Consider the following 19,940-nt stretch of genomic DNA (forward strand, 5'->3'; position numbering starts at 1 on the left):
AACCTAGATGCGGGTTCGATGCCTACTCTCTTGGACAGTACAGTCTCCCTTCCTTTCCTTATTCAACCCAGACATGGATTAGTCTGCATGAAGTAGGGTTTCCTTTAATAGTGCAAATTATGGTTTTCGTCTGTGTGGCCAACAGAGCAGAGGATAGCAAATTGGGAAGATGGTGGAGTGGAAAAAGATCCACATGCAACGACGTGGCAGATGGGGCAATAGAACAAGGTTATGGTTTGAAAAGAGGTGGCATACCTGAGGGTCGGCGGGAAGTGGCTTCGCTCGTGGTCGTCGTCCTCCGCACACACTACGGCAGCGAGCTTGGGGACGGAGGCCATCCCGCGTGGGCGCTAGGTCTGAGAGGACGGCCTTGTCGTCAGTGCGTAACCTCTCTCGCCGACGACGAGTGCGTCAACGCTGCACGTCCTTTTCTTCCCCGGTGGATCTGTGACCACCGGTGAGGAGGGAGAGAGGGGCCGTCTTTTTTAGATCTGGAGAGAGGGTGGTAGTGTGAGAAGCAAGTGGGCAGCCCTTAGCAAGAAAGCACTCAAGCTCCAGCCTATATATATCTTTTTATACTACTAGTACTGGAGGTGGAGTAGTGGTAGAGTAGTTTATATTTTCTCTGCGTACAGTACCAGTTAGTCGTGCTTCAAAACTGATCGGCACGCCATTAAAAAAATAAAGGTCGATAACTAATGCGGCACCTTGGCCCAACGCGGCCAGATCGCATTTTGCATGAGAAATTACACACCATGTTTCGTTGACATGTGGTCCCGTTCCAACATATCAGTGAGACGACGGCGAGTAGTAGGAGTATTTTTGAACGTACGTGTAGGCCGGGGCGCCTCTTCGTGAACCGTGGCAAACTCGCAACCGTCCATCGACTCTTCGCCTTTCCCTCTCGATTTGGAACTGTTGTTGCACGCTCTTCCTCTCCCTCCATTTTCCTTCAGCCCTTCACCCTTTCTTCTGCCATTGTTCGATCGTCTTCTCCATGGAGGGAATAGGCCGGAAACGACCCTGTTATTCTTGCCCCGATCTGAAAGATGACGTGGTGGAGGAACTCAATGATCGGTGCGATGTCATCACCTCGGCTAGCATGGCAGGTTCGTTCAAGCCCATTCTCGACTCAACTAATAACATCATTACAAAGAACCCAAGAGTCAAGGAGCGGTTTGATCTCCCCTATCTTCTTCGCCGTGACCCTAATGATGACTGGCGCCGGCATGACGGAGGCCTCGCCCTGTGCAAGTTGATGCTTCTTGATAATGATACGTATGATGTTAAGATGCCATCGCTTGAGGGCAAGGCTTGGGCGGGCACAAATGGAGATTGGGTTGTTTACATTGGGTCCAACTGCGAGTGGGAACTTGTGAATGTGTACACTCGTCACCGGGTTCCACTTCCAAAAATCTCAGCACACTGCCTAGAGGTTGAGCACACCGGTAATGTATGCACGTTCAAATACGATCATGGTGACTGTATTCTACGGAAGATAGCAATTTGTCGAGTTCCCAACCGCTCTTGGAATTACAGCGACTATGATGTTGTTGCTATCTTCGACAAGCTTGTTGCCTTCCTTGATGGTTTCACTCGATGGATATTGCTCAATAATCAATTTCTGTACATGGATGAGTACTGTGCTACAATTCAATACAAGCGCCTTGTGTTTGCTGCCACCACTCGTGGCACTATTTTTGCATGGCATCCTCATAGTTTCGGTACATTTGTCTTCCACCATAATTATAATTGTTTCGTCCACATGCATGCGGGTTAGCAATTTTCCCTTTACTAATTAACCTTCTTCTTGTGTTTCCAAGGTCCTGTGAACATCTCACCGCCTATACTTGAAAAATTTTATAACCAAGGGGGAGATGACGATGGTGATGATCACGAGCATGAGGACGAGCAGCGCCCATATACTCTGTGGCGCCTGGCAACTAATTCCGATGGATCACCTCTTCTTGTGTGTATACAGCCCACTGATGATGTTACTGGTAAGGAAGCAGGTGTCTCCCATGGTCGCACTCTCCGGACCTATTCCAACACCCGTTGCATGGTATTCGGGATGGATACTAGTGTGCTAGCGCCAACTCCTTCTCCCTGGTACAGAATTGATAGTCTTGGAGAAAACTCGCTCTTCCTTGGACAAAACTATCCGATGATGGTGAAAGGCGATCCAACTGCTGTTGACACATTTATGAGAAGCAACTATGTCTATACCTCAGACATTTGTGTGGTTCCCTACCCTGGTAGGGATATAGTAGGCCGCTTCAGCCTGGATGATAAGTCCTGCGTTGGTTTCCAGATCGACAATCGATGGCCCGTCCCAGAGAATCACTTGTGGTTCAAAGCAAGCATTTCCAACGCCAAGGAATGGTTGAGTTGAAATTCATTTCATTGCTTGTTATTTGTTGTGTGGTGAAAACTTTAGTATTTACAATGTATCCTCGTTCTCGATGTGGGTTGATGACCTGTTGTATGTAATAAAATGATATGTGTGTGATAAACTTACTAAATTTATGAATGGCTTTCGAGTCGCTTCTCTGAGTGAGTGGTGCGACGAGGCAAAAAAATATTTTCTGAATACATAATTGTACATGCATTGCAACAGGTTATCGGATGAGGCCAATCAACAATAGTAGTACACTATTTGTACTAGCTTCAGATGCTTCGCGCGTCGGGCGGGTGTTTTTACTGTAGCCATATGTTAATGTGTTCGCTGTACATAACCAGCACCTCGAATCCTCGATACTAGTACTATATAGTAGGAGTAAGTAGTAGGGAGTAGTAGGGTGGCATGGGCCAGAACAAGCATTCACGTCCAGGAGTACGGCATACGCCACCACCACGACATCCATGTGACACCATATTATTTCTTGGAGTCCGTGCTAGAGCAATCTCTTCAACCTCGTCGTTTCTCTAACTTCAGCCATCGCGCGGCGGGCGAGGTGGGGGTTTGCCGATAGTCGGTTTCCTTAACTGCGGTCCCACTTGTAAGGCCAACTCCAACGCACGACCCCAAACGCACCTCCGTTTTGCACGGACTCCAACGATAATTTTGACTAGAAAAGCAAGACCAAAGAAAACAAGAACCACAAGAATACATTTTACTACTCCTGTAAGTTGGATTAGTGCCTTCTCGATGCATTGATTGTTGATCTGCGGAGGCTCGATCTTGCGTCTGTGCTAGCTAAAAATGATAGAACATCTACTAAATTGCGCTCTATCAATATATGGATGTACTCTTCTTCCCAATACAAAAACTTGCATCCATTCTACTCCCTCCGTTGCACAATACATGCCTTCTATTTGTCAAAATATATATGTATCTAGACATGTCTTAGTATATAGGTACATCCATTTTTGGACAAATGGAAGTCAAGTATTTTGGAACGGAGGGAGTACACAATAAAAATTTTAAGTTAGCATAACTAGTCTAATCCGAGAGCAGAACCGAAGATTTGGTTGGGTTCTTCCTCCTTTTGCCGACACGTGGGACATCCAGCATCCAGGTCGTGTCATGAAAGAAAATAGAGTGGTAGTTGAAGCCACGAGATGTGCATCTTGGGTTAAACTGTAAATAGAATCTTACTACTCTTGAGTAACTCCAAAAGCGGCCACCGAAGATCTTTATTGGATTTGTTTTTCATCACCAGCATGTCGAGGTGAAAGATGTGCAGGTTCAGTGGGTCCTCTTGCGTTTTCACTGACATGTGGGGCCGCATGTGAGCAAACATACGATGGGCTCCGCGCGTCTGCTGGCTGGCTGAGAAGAGAGATAGAGGAGGGATGAGCACGGACTGCAGGAAATTTGTTCTACGTACCTCGATATAGGCTCGATATAGTGGGGTGGCATGGGCCATAACTAGCATTCACATCTAGCAGTACGGCACACGCCACCCACACGAGTCCCATCCGACACCAATTTTCTTGGAGTCCGTGCTACAGCCATCTCTTCTCCCTCCTGTTTTCTCAGCCATCGCGCGGTGGGCGGGGTGGGGTTTGCCGATAGTCGGTTTGCTCAACTGCGGTCCCACTTGTAAGTGAAAATGCAACACCGCATGCATTCCCGCTTGAGCGGCGTGCCGAACCAACCGTGTGGGGGTGCGACGCGAACACGGTAGGCTTTTCCTTTTGAACTCGTAACTTGTAAAATTTGGTTCTGCTCCATGGCGCGACCGATAGATAGAAAATAACGATTTTGCCTAGAGTAATGATAAGTTTGGTTATGGCGCCGTTCATGCATGGAGTACGTACGAAAATTATGAAGTTGATGCGAAAGATAAGATAATTACCATAGTATCATATACTACTACATGGATTTGACAGAAAGATAAAAATACATACGGATCCATCAACGTTCAACGACATCCTCACGCCCTAGTGCGCCGGGTCACCAACCGACGTGTGAGGAGCAGCAGCGTTGGCGGCGAGCTCAACGTGCTTCTGAACAGTGCCGTCCAAGGTTGCCCTGCGCTCCAAGAAGGCCAGCGTCCTATTATCCTCCTCTTGCATGTAGTAGTCCTTGTGGATGATTTGCGCGTAGACGTGGATGATTATGTCGATGGTGTCTTGCTGCGCCAGGCGCTGCGCGGCGAGCGCGACCTCGAGGTGGACATTCTCCGGCACAACGGTGGGCAGTCGCAGGGCCACCAGTGCGTCGATGAGGTTGTTACCATAGTGGCCGTTGAGGGTGGCGGGCATCGCAGAGCCTGGGCGCGTTGGCTGGAGGCTTACGTCAAAGTTGTCCACAAGCTTCTTGACGATGGTGAACTTGTTGAGGAAACCGACGAGGACCTCGTCGAACAAGGAGACGAAGCTGTCATCCAAGCGGCCCCTCGCCCTGGCGGCCTCAAGCAATACTACCTGGAGACGTTCCTCGGTGCCGGTGGACGTGGTAGTACTCCTAAATCCAGACGGTGGTGCTACTAGTACTAGTAGTAGTACTACCAATGTAGTAGTAGGAGTACTAGCACTGTACTACCCGTTGGTCAAATTATTACGTGCTGCTCCTCACAGTGAAGTGATAAGACCCTGCGCCGGAGATGACACCTGAGTATAGGCGCCGTGTTCCGCATACCATAGTCAGCCTCATCGTCTGTTGTCACTATCATCATGGCTGTAGAGCTAGCCTGCTTACAACTAGCCCTGTTCGACATAATTTCCCGTGCGTAGATGCCCGTGCATTGCATGGAACACCAAGATTGGGGGTGGACGGCTCCGGCAGCGGCCATCGCGCCAAATTTTTCCACGGCCTTCTACTCCTAGATGTGTACACGTGTGCTGGTGTGTGTTGTGTGCTGGGTGTGCGCGAGTGCATCCTTCTGTGCATGCCGCCGCGCAATGGTGAATTGTGCGTGAGTGCGTCCTTCGCGCACAAGAAGTTTGTCCTCAATGCGCCCTCAATTTACTAGCATGCGGGGTGCTACCCCGAGTGGTTTCAACTTTGTTTACTTCACCGCGTGTCAGATGGGCCTCTAGTTTACTTATTTTCACCCACTGCCACATGGGCCAGCACACGAAGATATAGAACACGAGTTGACAAGGCAGCATGTGGATTGGTTGACCGGTCAACTAAACAATATACGGAGCTATACGCTGACAGTGAGCGTATAATCCGTCGGTATAGAGAGTTCGAGTGAGAGGGGAGGCCCGTGAGAGATAGCAGAGAGAGAAAGAGCTACTCCCTCCGTTCGATAATGTAGTTCCAACATTTTTTTAAGTCAAACTTTTGAAACTTTGACCAAGTTTATAAAGAAATTACTTATATCTACAATATCAAAGATAAATGATAGTATGAAGTAAGTACATGTTGTGATGAATCTAATGATCGTTCCAGATGTAAATGTTTTTCTCCACATATACCTGGTCAAATGTTTCTGAGGTTTGACTTTTCAAAACATCCATATGCTTATGGACGTGACAGAGTCCCTAACAAGAGAGAGAGAGAGAGAGAGAGCGAGAGAGAGAGAGAGAGAGAGTGAAAAAAGTGTGTGTGCGTGTGTGAAAGAGACATGGACAACACACGATAAAAGTAGATAAAAAGCGTGTGTGTCTTACGCAAACATAGCACACATGCATCTTCGACAACGGAGGCAAGGTGAGGAGATAGTGTGTGGTTGTTTGGAACCGAGAGAGCAAGACCCCTAAGCTAGCACGTGGCCAAGAGGGGTCTGACAAACAAGGGAGAGAGGTCGAGAGAGACGTACGGAGAAAATGCAGACATGGGGAGGAGAGAGTGTATGTTTGTCATATAGAGATCCCTTGGAGATCGTGATGGGACTACATGGGTGGGAGATCGAGTGACAAGGTGTGTGCGCGATAGAAGATGCCCCGAGAGATATCGAGATAGACGTATGGATGGAAGGAGATAATACGTGTGTTCCTGTTGGCTAGTAACAGATAATCATACTTAGGAGGGGGGAGTGCTTGCGCCTATGATGGATTGAGGGATTATGGTACTTAGGGTGGTGCGTGTCACATGGAGAGAGAACAAGGGCGAAGAGTGTTGGATGGGTCTATATGTATAGCGCGAGCGAGACATGTGTATGTGTAAACCAGGGAGATATAAGGCCAGTTTGGCTTGCGTCCTGAGCATCTTTTGCCTGGCCTGGGGTTGTGGCTGGATTTCATGCACGCTTGTTTGGTTGCTACCCTGTGAAAAAGAAAGCCCGCCTGGCCTGGGTTCCCTTGCACTTTAATTAGCCTGGCTGAACTCCAGACACTGCAAGTAGCCTGGCCCATGCGACCGATTTCGAACGGCTAGTCGTGCCTGGTCGTGTGGCCACAAGGCTAACAGCAACATGGATGGATATTAGCATTAAATAATTGATGCATGGATTGATTGATGGGACGTTGATGCTTTGCTTGGCCCAAGCATGAACCAAACGCTTCAGCACCACACAAGCCTGGCCAGGCAGAAATATTTTACATCTCACGTCCACACCAGGCAGTACCGGCCATCAAGGCATGAGGGTCAGGTCACGAACCAAACTGACCAATAAAGTTTGAGAGAGATTGAGGAGCCCCGATAAGGCTGAGTGGTGCGTCAGATAGCTGAGAGGGGGAAAGAGATATTCTATCCACTCGATAATGCAGTGCATGTAAATTTTTTAGAAGTCAAACTTTGAAAACTTTGATTAGGTTTACGCAAATGTTATTTATATCTACAATACCAAAGATACATCATACAAAACTACATCTCATGGTGAATCTAATGGCATATGTTTGCCGTACTAGATGTAATTCTTTTTCTCCACGTACATGGTCAAACTTTGTGATGTTTGACTTTTCAATAAATCTATATGCTATGGACCAAGGAGAGTGCCTTAGTCGAGACAGATCAAGTGCGTGTGAAGGAGAATGAGTAAGTGTGCAAAAAGAGTATGTGTGTGAAAGAGAAAGTGACAACAAATGATAAATTAGAGAGAGAGAGTGTGTGTTTTTTCGTTTCTTATGCGAACATATCACGCATGCATCTCCGAGATGGAAAAGCGAGGCGAGGCGATACACGAAGATAGCTAGTGTGTGATTGTTTGCAACGGAGAGAGACACCCCTGTAGCACATGTCCAATAGAGGTGTGGCCAACAAGGAACAAAGGTCGAGAGGGACACATGGATGGCATGGACGCATGAGGAGGGAGAGAGGGTGTGTTTGTGATAGAGAGATCCCGTCGAGATCGTGAGGGGACTATATGGGTGGGAGATCGAGGGAGTGCGTGCACGATAGAAAGATGCCCTGAGAGAAACCGAGATAGATCATGCACATGTTTGTGATGGAGACTAAGATTAGCTAGTCATATACATATAGGGGGGACTGCGTGTGCCTACAATTGAGTGAGAGACCATCATACTTGGCTAGCTGGGCATGAGATTGTGTGTGTGCGCATGTGAGATGGAGAGAGAATGAGGGGGAGAGATAGAGTTTTAGATGGGCCTATCGAGTGCGAGTGAGATATGCATGTGTATGTGTGACCCAGGCGGATGGAGAGTTTGAGAGAGGGAGGGAAGAGCTCCAAGACGACATAGTGGTGCATGAGAGAGTTACAGGCAAAGAGCCAAGGAATATGTGTGCGTACGATGAGTGCACCCAAGATATCTAGCTTGGACTAGCTAGAGTATCATACATAGTGTGCGAGAGAGACCTATAGATGGTGTATATATGCATGCGAACTAGAAAGACCCCCCACACACACACACACACATAGAGAGAGAGAGATGGAGAGAAAGGCAGAGGGACGAACAAGGTTTTTGTGTCGGATGTGTGCGACAGAATTGAAGATTGTCGGCGAGAGAGAGAGAGAGAGAGGTCTTCACATATAAATATACTATCTTGGACATCTTTTATGATTGTGAGCACTCATTAAAATATGACATGCTAAAGAGTTGACGTTGGACAAGGAAGACAACGTAATGGGTTATGTTTTCTTACATCTGAGATAAATTATATTGTCATGGATCATCCAATATGGTTGAGCTTTCCTTTCCCCCTCATGCTAGCCAAATTCATCGCACCAAGTAGAGATACTACTTGTGCTTCCAAATACCCTTATCCAGTTTTGCCATGAGAGTCCACCATACCTATCTATGGATTGAGTAAGATCCTCCAAGTAAGTTGTCATCGGTGCAAGCAATAAAAATTGCTATCTAAATATGTATGACTTATTAGTGTGGGAGAAAATAAGCTTTATACGATCGTGTGATATGAAAGAAATAAAAGTGACAGACTGCATAATAAAGGTCCATATTGCAAGTGGCAATATAAAGTGACGTTCTTTCGCATTAAGATTTTGTGCATCCAACCATAAAAGCGCATGACAACCTCTGCTTCCATCTGCGAAGGGCCTATCTTTTACTTTTACCTCCTACCTTGCATAAGAGTCATGGTGATCTTCACCCTTCCTTTTTACATTTTATCCTTTGGCAAGCACATTATGTTGGAAAGATCCTGGTATATATGGATAATTGGATGTGAGTTTTCATGAACTATTATTGTTGACATTACCCTTGAGGTAAAATGTTGGGAGGCAAAACTATAAGCCCCTATCTTTCTCTATGTCCGATTAAAACTCCATACCCATAAGTATTGCGTGAGTGTCAGCAATTGTGAAAGACTATATGATAGTTGAGTATGTGGACTTGCTGAAAAGCTCTTATATATTGACTCTTTCCTATGTTATGATAAATTGCATTTGCTCCAATGACTGAGATTATAATTTGTTAGTTTTCAATGAAGTTTACGATTCATACTTGAAATTGTGATTGAATTATTACTCTAGCATAAAAAAATCATATGACAAGAATTATGTAAGTTGTTGTTCTAAGAATGATCATGATGCCCTCATGTCCGTATTTTACTTTTATCGGCACCTCTATCTCCAAACATGTGGACATATTTTTCGATTTCGGCTTTCGCTTGAGGACAAGCGAGGTCTAAGCTTGGGGGAGTTGATACGTCCATTTTGCATCATGCTTTTATATCGATATTTATTGCATTATGGGTTGTTATTACACATTATGTCACAATACTTGTGCCTATTCTCTCTTATTTTACAAGGTTTACATAAAGAGGGAGAATGCCGACAGCTGGGATTCTGGGCTGAAAAAGGAGCAAATATTAGAGACCTATTCTACATAGCTCCAAAAGTCCCGAAACATCACGGAAGACGTTTTCAGAATACATAAAAAATACTGAGCGCAAAAAGTTCACCCAGGGGGGCCACACCCTGCCTACGAGGATGGGGGCGCGCCCTACCCCCCCTGGGCGAGCCCCCTATCTCGTGGGCCCCCTGGTGGCCCTCCGATGCCCATCTTCTGCTATATGGAGTCTTTCGATGAGGAAAAAAAATCATAAGCCATCTTCTCGGACGAAACTCTGTCGCCACGAGGCGGAACCTTGGCGGATCCAATCTAGGGCTCCAGCAGAGCTGTTCTGCCGGGGAAACTTCCCTCCAGGAGGGGGAAATCATCGCCATCGTCATCACCAACGCTCCTCTCATCGGGAGAGGGCAATCTCCATCAACATCTTCACCAGCACCATCTCCTCTCAAAACCCTAGTTCATCTCTTGTATCCAATTCTCGTCTCCAAGTTCGGGATTGGTACTAGTAGGTTGCTAGTAGTGTTAATTTCTCCTTATAGTTTATGCTAGTTGGTTTATTTGGTGGAAGATCATATGTTCAGATTCTATATGCATATTAATACCCCTCTGATTATGAACATGATTATGCTTTATGAGTAGTTACGTTTGTTCCTGAGAACATGGGAGAAGTCTTGCTATTAGTAGTCATGTGAATTTGGTATTCGTTCGATATTTTGATGAGATGTATGTTGTCTCTCCTCTAGTGATGTTATGTGAACGTTGACTACATGACACTTCACCATTATTTAGGCCTAGAGGAAGGCATTGAGAAGTAATAAGTAGATGATGGGTTGCTAGAGTGACAGAAGCTTAAACCCTAGTTTATGCGTTGCTTCGTAAGGGGCTGATTTGGATCCATATGTTTCATGCTATAGTTAGGTTTACCTTAATACTTTTGTTGTAGTTGTGGATGCTTGCAATAGAGGTTAATCATAAGTTGGATGCTTGTCTAAGTAAGGAAAGTACCCAAGCACCGGTCCACCCACATACCAAATTATCAAAGTACCGAACGCGAATCATATGAACATGATGAAAACTAGCTTGACGATATTCCCATATGTTCTCGGGAGCGCTTTTCTCTATATAAGAGTTTGTTCAGGCTTATCCTTTGCTACAAAAAGGATTGGGCCACCTTGCTGCATTTTATTTACTTTTGTTACTTGTTGCTCGTTACAAATTATCCTATCACAAAACTATTTGTTACCACTTATTTCAGTACTTGAAGAGAATACCTTGTTGGAAACCGCTTATCATTTCCTTCTGCTCCTCGTTGGGTTCGACACTCTTACTTATCGAAAAGACTACGATAGATCCCCTATACTTGTGGGTCATCAACGATCTCGAACAGGAATGATAGAATCACATACGGTGCAGCGGGAGCAGCACCGCCGGCGTTGACGTTGTCGCCCATGTCGTCGAGGGCAGTCGCGCGAGTGCGCTCCCCAAAAACCTGATCGCCCCTCTCCCATACAGGATTACGAGAGAGAGGAGGAGCGCAGGTCGTGGGAGTAAACCCAACGTGCATAGTTCTGTCCTCGGCTCGGCTCAATCCCGCAACCCGCGTCGCGTGCGAGGAGGAGGAGCGCGCGTGTAGGTCTCCTCTTCTCATGCTCATACAAGTGGTAGAAGAGCTCACCTTATAAAAGAGGTGCAACTCTCTCTCAACTTTCGGGATGGAACTAAACTTTAGCCTCACTCACTCCACTCACATGTGTGCATGAATGGGCCAAGATAATTTCTGAATTTTAGTTGGGCTTTGGGCCAAAGACCTACTAGCAAAATTCCAACATGCCTATCACAGCTAGTTTATTTCCACACGGGCTTTTTTGAGGGGAAGTGAAGAACCGAGTCAACAGGGCTGCTCCCACAGCCCGGGGGGGGGGGGGGGGGAGTTTTGTCACTACGACATGCTGCATGACTCACCCGGAGATTATAGATCTGGTTTTTGCGGGGGGTGAGGGGAGGCCTCATCTCTTTTCAAACTCCAATAGTATGAGGGAGATTATCCCTTATAAACCGTTCCAACTCTCCTTCCACTTTCAGGATGGGACTAAACTTCTCACCACCTTGTCATGTCATTTACATGGGTCCTTAGAGATTAAATCTGAAATTGTCATACGGGCTCTAGGCCTATCTCATATTTCAACAGGGCGCATATAGAGGGAGCAGATCATCTGTCTGCAGGAGCAGAGCGCAGCGGTGGCTGGCGTCAGGCTGCATGGGGGGCACATGAGCAACCCAGTTCACGGAGATCGGCATGCCGTTCCCGTTCAGCTGGACATGTCAATGGCAGACGAGTCCGTGGCGCGCCGTCTACGTGGAGATGATGTTGCGGAAGGTGCGCACGGACCCGGCGGTGGAGGGCGTCATGCTCTGGGGTTTCTGGGAGCAATTCATGAGCGGCGACTCCGCGCACCTCGTAAAACATCGAGGGGGACACCAACGCGCCTGGATGCTGGCTGCTGCAGGCCTGCAGCTGAAGAAAGAGTGATTAATGGACGCCCGTGATTAATGCACGTGCTCGACCACACTGACGGGAACGACGAGCTCAAGTTCCACGTGTGCCTGGACGAATCCCATCGGAGTCCCTAGCTATGTCCACCGGCAAGGACTAGAGTCTACTGTTTTAATGCGATTTTGTCAAATACAACATGCGGAATTTTGCCCCCTTGGCCGATTTGTGCCAGATATGAATCACACATGCAAAGATAATGTACCGAATTATGAGATTTCTAACTGCACTTTCGCGACAACTCCATTTACTAAACGTGTACGTTACTCTCTTTTTTCTTTTTTTGAGGGGAACGCTGCTTATTTATTCAGTGTCCATCGCCGCTTCAGCGGCAATGTCCGAGCTTATACACTCCGGCGCCATATGGAGCCAAGTTTTACACAACGACTTACATCAACCCCCCCTAGCTAGTCTATGCGCGACTTTATTCGTGGAACGACACACCCAGACAACTCTAAACTCCAGAAACTGAGCTAGAAGTTCCTTCTCTTGGACGACTTGTCCACTCTCCGACACGTCCCTCTGCTTATTGTTGATCTTACCCATGGCTGTCTGCGAGTCCATCTCTACCACCATCTTCTGGGCGCTGATTTCCTGCTCGAGGAGAACCCCTCGGCGACACGATAGGAGCTCCGCAAGTTTTCGATCTGCAGCAACTGGGAAGGCACGCTCCTGCCACGAACAAGCCATGTACGTTACTCCCTTGATATTACAAATTATTTGAATGGTAGAAACAAGCGTTTTTTTTTCATAAACAAACACTCCCCCCCCACCCCACACACATAGCCCCCTGTCTCTCTCTCTAGAAGGGTTGGACACGCTTTGCTGCGTTGTTGATATTGATAGATTTCTTCAAAAATATATGGTATATTAGTTTTTTAAAACATCAAACCTTTTAAGTTTGATCAAATTTGTAGAGAAATATATCAAATAGGTATTTTAAATTCACCATGAAATGAATGTACATACTTTTTTTAATATTGTGGATGTCGGTATTTTTTCTCTGAACTTGGTCAAAGTTAAAGAAATTTGACTTTCTACAAAACTAATACCCCTTATATTTTGGAATAGATGGAATATTTAATTTGGTGGGTGAGGGGGATGATAGAGTGTTTTTTTATAGTGCAGTGATTTGGTGGGCCTTTAGTGACGTGATTCTTTGTTATCCGCTAATCAACCTATATTTATGTGGGAAAATTTCTGTGTCGGTGGTCGCTTGTACTACTATATTAGTGCTACAATATCACATGGTGACACTTATTTTTTCTTGGTGGTGGGAGGTGCGCGGGATTAATATGCTTTTATAGGCCGATTGCTCCTGATTGATTTAAAAAATTGTTGGCCCCGTCGAAATCATAAACGAAATCCAAAATTATATACCTGAATTGAATGGAACAATTTCAAAATCAGGAAATATAGTGAATTGAATGGGAGAGCTAGAGAAAGTGTTGACCCGGTCAAAATCGGTTGGCCCAATTCTAAATTGAATACCTCAATTAAGTTTGAGGCTTTAAAATTTAAGAAGCACGGTGTATACTATGAAAGAATTGAATGAGAGTTTTGAGAAACTGATGACCCGGCCAAAATCGAGTGACCCAATTCTAATTGGAGACCTCAACTAAATGTGGACTCTTTAAAATTTAGGAGCTTAGTGTTATAGAGGATTGAAGCATTTGGACTGCCCTAACCTTTTTTTTTTCAATCAACAATCATGGACTTCAATTGGGAAATGCCCTAACACATTCTGCATCACATCGTCAAGCTTTCTCACAAGAGTTGGCGATTGAACGGTGAGCGGGGGTGTCTTGTTAAAGGTTTGGGGAACCTCCTAGGAGGTTCCAAGCTGGTTTTAACTAGTTTTGGGAACCATATAGGAGGTTCCTGAACCGGGTTTTTTACTAGTATTTAGATTTTTTTTCTGTTTTTTAGAAAATCACAAATATCAAAAAATGTTCATAATTCAATCTTTTGATTTTTTTTAAATCATGTTTTAAAAAAGCGAAAATTTGAAAAAATATTATTTTTTTCAAAAAGTTCACAAATTTCGTGAAATACCAGTCTTAAAAAATGTTGGTAAATTTGGAAAAATTTCGCATTTTCAAAAACATTCACAAGTTATTAAAAACGCATTTTCAGAAAAAAATCGCAAATTTGCAAAAATGTTCGCGTTTTCAAAAAATGTTTGTAAAATAGAAAATATATCCATGTTTCCAGAAAATGTTTGGAAATTAAATATTCATGTTTACAAAGTAATGTTCGAGAATTTGAAATAATGTTTTAAATCTAGACGATGTGCTGGGGTTATTCAACAATTAGGGGTCTGATCAAGCGAACCTATGTGTCCACTCCGGGAGGAGTTTTGCAGCGGCCCTTGATGGCCCAACAAACTATGAACATGTAGGAAAAATGGGCTAGGCCCAATTTGCTGTTTTCTAAAGAAATAGGAATCGCCATGTAAAAATAATAAAAATGCATAGTAAGATGCAAAAGAGGTGCCATGTTTTAAACCAGAAAATTGTGCGATTGCCAAGAGACTATATGAAATAAACTATTAAAACATTACAAACTGCCATGTAACCAAGACGATACAATTACAAAAATTGCAATGACTTGAAGGAAAGCTATTTTCTATACCCATGGCAATTTTGCCATGGCGTTTTGTGCTAAAAAATTGTAAATTTTTCATGATCCAAAAATAAATTTTCCATGCTTTCCATGATCAAAAATATATTTTTTTCATGCTATGAATCTTTTTTTTGCCATGGTTCACAAATTAAAATTGCAAGACTAAAAAATAAAATTGGCATGGTTCAATTTTTTTTGCCATGATAAAATACAAAAATGAATTAATAAAATTTCCATGAATGAATTAAAGAAGGAAATAATTTTTCCATGCACCTAAAACTATTTTTGGCATATTTTGCCACCTAGTGAAAAAGAAATGTTGTAAATTTGCCAAGTATCTTTTTTCTTTGCATATTCCCTTTGTAAAAAGGATGAAAATAGAAGAGGGGGTACGATTGAACTAAGATGTCCTAGGTGGAATCTAGATGCCCTGGCCAGTGGGGTGGGCTTGTGTGTTCAAATTATATTATTCGAGCTTCTTTTGTTCCCGCGCGATCTGAAACGAAATCTGACATGCCACAACCCTCTGCTCCAAGATTTGTGTGTCATATCGAACGACAGAAACAGAGTTCGCGCTAGGCATCTAAAAAGCTGATGTCAGTTTTTCAACGATTGGGATAATCATTTGGTTCTACGGTTTATGTGAAACTTACAGAGTTCAACGGCATGGATCATGTCTGAGAATACCTATGAAATATGCTGAACTATGTCAGCGTGATTCTGAATCCATAATTGGTCCCGGATGTGGTAATACCAGCATTCTAGTAAAGAGAGATACAAGAGTTGGTTTTTTGGCTCTGCTTTATTAAGAGGAAAGCTTTCGAATAAGAACCACGCACCATTCTGAACTCTTAGGTATGACATCACAGGCAGAGCAACTTTGTTAAAATCATTCAAACAGTAGAGTTACATGCATTTACATTACTGATGCTAAAAATCACTAGCATGAAGCACCAGCAAAGAAGCTGCGAAGTGCAAGGTTCAGCAAGAAGAAGAAAAGTACCCCTTGAATCATATGGTAACAACACTGGCCCCACCATCCGTCTGCTCCGACATCAACCACCATCTAGGATAGCCAGGAGGATGGAACCAAGGCGAAACTCAGGCCAAGTCAGTTTGGTTTCGCAGCACGGGAGGGTGCCGCCGCCACATGACATCAGATACAACAACAGATACAGCGCCACGGACGAACAAGAACAACTATCAAGATTGGTTCATTAGCAAACCTCCTCACTCGTTACATCACCGCTCGACGTTGTTCCATCCTTTGGGAACAAATGACAACGGTCATGTGTCAGCGCTTGCTCTTTGGGAAGCTTCTTGAACTAGTCCCTTCGTCGCTTGCTCAGGATCCTCTATTGGCTTGACCATGGCAACAGCTTCCTGGAAATAGAAAATCCGGGACAACCCATTGAGAACTACAGGAAAATATCACTATGTGAAGGAGAATCTTCAGTAAAAACATCGTTAGTTACAAAACCCCACAGGCCATCACTAGCATGGGTGAGGAATTCTAGTCAGCTGCTGACTACCTCCTCCTGTAAATAACAGTGAAGCAAAGTGATTAAGAAGGTTGACTTCATAAAAGGTTCAATCACCAATTGTAATAGCCTTGATCTTCCTCTTCTAAGGGAGAATGGGTGACCATTATTTGCTCTTGGATGAGGAGTTCATGTGCACCGGTAAATCAGAAATCTCTATAAAGAGGCTACCGTTGAGTTATGATGACGTAATGACTGCCTAGAATATCTAATAAAAAACCTACAAGTCTAGGTTGTAGTTGAGAACTTAGGAAGAAAAGTAAAGTCAAGCATTGATCTCTCGATCACCGATAACATACTGCTTCGTAAGTTTATCACCAAATGCTCGAGAAAACAGCAAGAACACCACCAACACACCACATCCCTGCAAAAAAAAAACAGTAAAAAACAGAAATAATATGATTCTTCTTGAAGTAATGAGCACATACTGGAGTATAGAGTTTCAGAGGCCACACAGAAGTACCAGCCCACCTCACAAAAATCCTCCAGCTTCCACAATTCTCTGTCTCTCTGTCTGGTAAGGTTTGTGATCCCTCAAAACGGCAATCGCTGAAAGGGTGAGATGCAGCAAAATCATTCAAGCAGTAGAGTTACATGCATTTACATTACTGATGCTAAAAATCACTAGCATGAAGCACCAGCATAGAAGCTGCGAAGTGCAAGGTTCAGCAAGAAGAAGAAAAGTACCCCTTGGATCATATGGTAACAACACTGGCCCCACCATCCGTCTGCTCCGACATCAACCACCACCTAGGATAGCCAGGAGGATGGAACCAAGGCGAAACTCAGGCCAAGTCAGTTTGGTTTCGCAGCACGGGAGGGTGCCACCGCCACATGACATCAGATACAACAGCAGATACAGCACCACGGACGAACAATAACAACTATCAGGATTGGTTCATTAGCAAACCTCCTCACTCATTACATCACCGCTCGACGTTGTTCCATCCTTTGGGAACAAATGACAACGGTCATGTGTCAGCGCTTGCTCTTTGGGAAGCTTCTTGAACTAGTCCCTTCGTCGCTTGCTCAGGATCCTCTATTGGCTTGGCCATGGCAACAACTTCCTGGAAATAGAAAATCCGGGACAACCCATTGAGAACTACAGGAAAATATCACTATGTGAAGGAGAATCTTCAGTAAAAACATCGTTAGTTACAAAACCCCACAGGCCATCACTAGCATGGGTGAGGAATTCTAGTCAGCTGTTGACTACCTCCTCCTGTAAATAACAGTGGAGCAAAGTGATTAAGAAGGTTGACTTCATAAAAGGTTCAATCACCAATTGTAATAGCCTTGATCTTCCTCTTCTAAGGGAGAATGGGTGACCATTATTTGTTCTTCATGCGAAAACAACCAACATCTTGGATGAGGAGTTCATGTGCACCGGTAAATCAGAAATCTCTATAAAGAGGCTACCGTTCAGTTATGATGACGTAATGACTGCCTAGAATATCTAATAAAAAACCTACAAGTCTAGGTTGTAGTTGAGAACTTAGGAAGAAAAGTAAAGTCAAGCATTGATCTCTCGATCACCGATAACATACTGCTTTGTAAGTTTATCACCAAATGCTCAAGAAAACAGCAAGAACACCACCAACACACCACATCCCTGCAAAAATAATTAAAAAAAAAGTAAAAAACAGAAATAATATGATTCTTCTTGAAGTAATGAGCACATACTGGAGTATAGAGTTTCAGAGGCCACATAGAAGTACCAGCCCACCTCACAAAAATCCTCCAGCTTCCACAATTCTGTCTCTCTGTCTGGTAAGGTTTGTGATCCCTCAAAACGGCAATCGCTGAAAGGGTGGGATGCAGCAAACATCATTATCATCTAATGAAAATGAAATGAGATTAACATGAGATCATACTATGCAGTTAATTTCAACTGACGTGTATCCAGGGAGAAAACCACAACAATATGAACTTTCCACTGAAATCAACATTGGATTCATCATTAATATGAACTTCTACAATCCTCTACTCTCTGTCTGGTAAGGTTTGTGATCCCTCAAAACGGCAATCGCTGAAAGGGTGGGATGCAGCAAACATCATTATCATCTAATGCAAACGAAATGAGATTAACATGACACCATATTATGCAGTTAATTTCAACTGACGTGTATCCAGGGAGAAAACCACAACAATATGAACTTTCCACTGAAATCAACATTGGATTCATCATTAATATGAACTTCCACAATTCTCTATCTCTCTGTCTGGTAAGGTTTGTGATCCCTCAAAACAGCAATTGCTGAAAGGGTGGGATGCAGCAAACATCATTATCATCTAATGCAAACGAAATGAGATTAACATGAGATCATATTATGCAGTTAATTTCAACTGACGAGTATCCACGGGGGACAACAATATGAACTTTCCACTGAAATCAAGAGTCCACAAATCACAATATGACAGACATTGGATTCACCCTTCCCTCCTAGAGACAACAGCACTAGAATTACCAACATTTGCGACCACCAAGCGACCAGTGACAAGAATAGCTGTTGACGCACTTGAGCCAGCATCTCTGGTGGTTACTATCAGCTTCCATAAGAGTCTGTTCGATTTAATGTTTCAGCTGCAGAAGTGAAGAAATAAAAGGAAATCAGAATCACAATATTTTGGTCCACAACAGTTTCTGCATATGAAACAGCATATCAATTCAGGACATGAAGTTCTGACTTGTGAGAGAATTATATCGAACAGCATGCAGTCAGTTGCATTTTCGGAGTAGCCAGCGCTCCACTATCATGGTCATCGCCAAGCTCCAAGGGGAGCGAGCATGCTGCTGCACATAAACAACTCCGCCGCTGGCCGCCGGGGCACCTCCCCGCGGCGAAGCACCACGCCTGAAGGGAGGGCCAGATCCACCCAGGCTCTGGATCCGAGCCCCCCACGCAAGCCACCACGAGGCCCACCGGCGACCTCACCCCCAGGGCCGCCGCTCCACCTCCCGCAAGGCCCAGAGCAGCCAGCGCCCTCCACGGCCGTCGCAGAGCAGAGCCGCACGCCGAGCCCACCGCCGCGACGCCGCCGCGGAGCCCAGAGCAGCCCTCCACGGCCGTCGCAGAGTAGAGCCGCACGCCGAGCCCACCACTGCGGAGCCGTCACTCGGCGGCCTATCCGGCCGCCGCCCTCCTCCCCTCTCCACTCCCCTCCTCTCCTCTCGCTCTGCTGTAACCTACCAATCTCAGCAAACAGAGACAATGTAGTACTAAAGGAACACCTTCTTCTTCTGAATATAAAATGTCGACAGTGAACGTCACAGCAACTGAATTGTTTCAAAATGTTCAGTTAACTAAGCTCGCATTCAAAACTCTGAATTCAGACAATGTGCTAAAGGAGCACCTTACTAAGCTCGCATCCAAATCGATTTTTCTAACGAAACAAAATCTCTGCTGTGCCTCTGAATTCAGAACGTGGAATTCTACTATCTAAGCTCGCATCCAAAACTCTGCCTCCGAAGCTCCGAATCCAAATTGTTGCTCCTGCTTTTTTCGTCGCTGCTCCCCTGCCTCGAAGATCAGTCTGCGTGCTGCAAACCGAATCAAATTGGTCAGTGATTCAGTTAATTGGAAGAAGCAATCATCGTTCTCACTTACGAACTCACC

General features: G+C 44.8%; 1 long non-coding RNA gene across 12 annotated transcripts; it reads right to left on the reverse strand.

The window, feature by feature from the left end:
* Positions 1–15,640: 15,640 nt before the first annotated feature.
* On the reverse strand, positions 15,641–19,538 carry LOC147964136 (uncharacterized). Of its 12 annotated transcripts, none has more exons than XR_015607410.1 (6): positions 19,012–19,538; positions 18,796–18,907; positions 18,050–18,352; positions 17,011–17,935; positions 16,795–16,872; positions 15,641–16,687 (listed from the first exon to the last, which is right to left on the reverse strand). It is a non-coding gene; the product is annotated as an uncharacterized LOC147964136 (long non-coding RNA). The 12 variants fall into 12 exon arrangements; XR_015607411.1 differs by having other exon boundaries at positions 18,792–18,907; XR_015607405.1 differs by having other exon boundaries at positions 18,050–18,125; positions 18,220–18,907.
* Positions 19,539–19,940: the final 402 nt, after the last annotated feature.

The sequence above is a fragment of the Triticum urartu genome, chromosome 6A (assembly GCF_056163025.1).
Source record: "Triticum urartu cultivar PI428250 chromosome 6A, HENAU_Tu73, whole genome shotgun sequence".
NCBI lineage: Eukaryota > Viridiplantae > Streptophyta > Magnoliopsida > Poales > Poaceae > Triticum > Triticum urartu.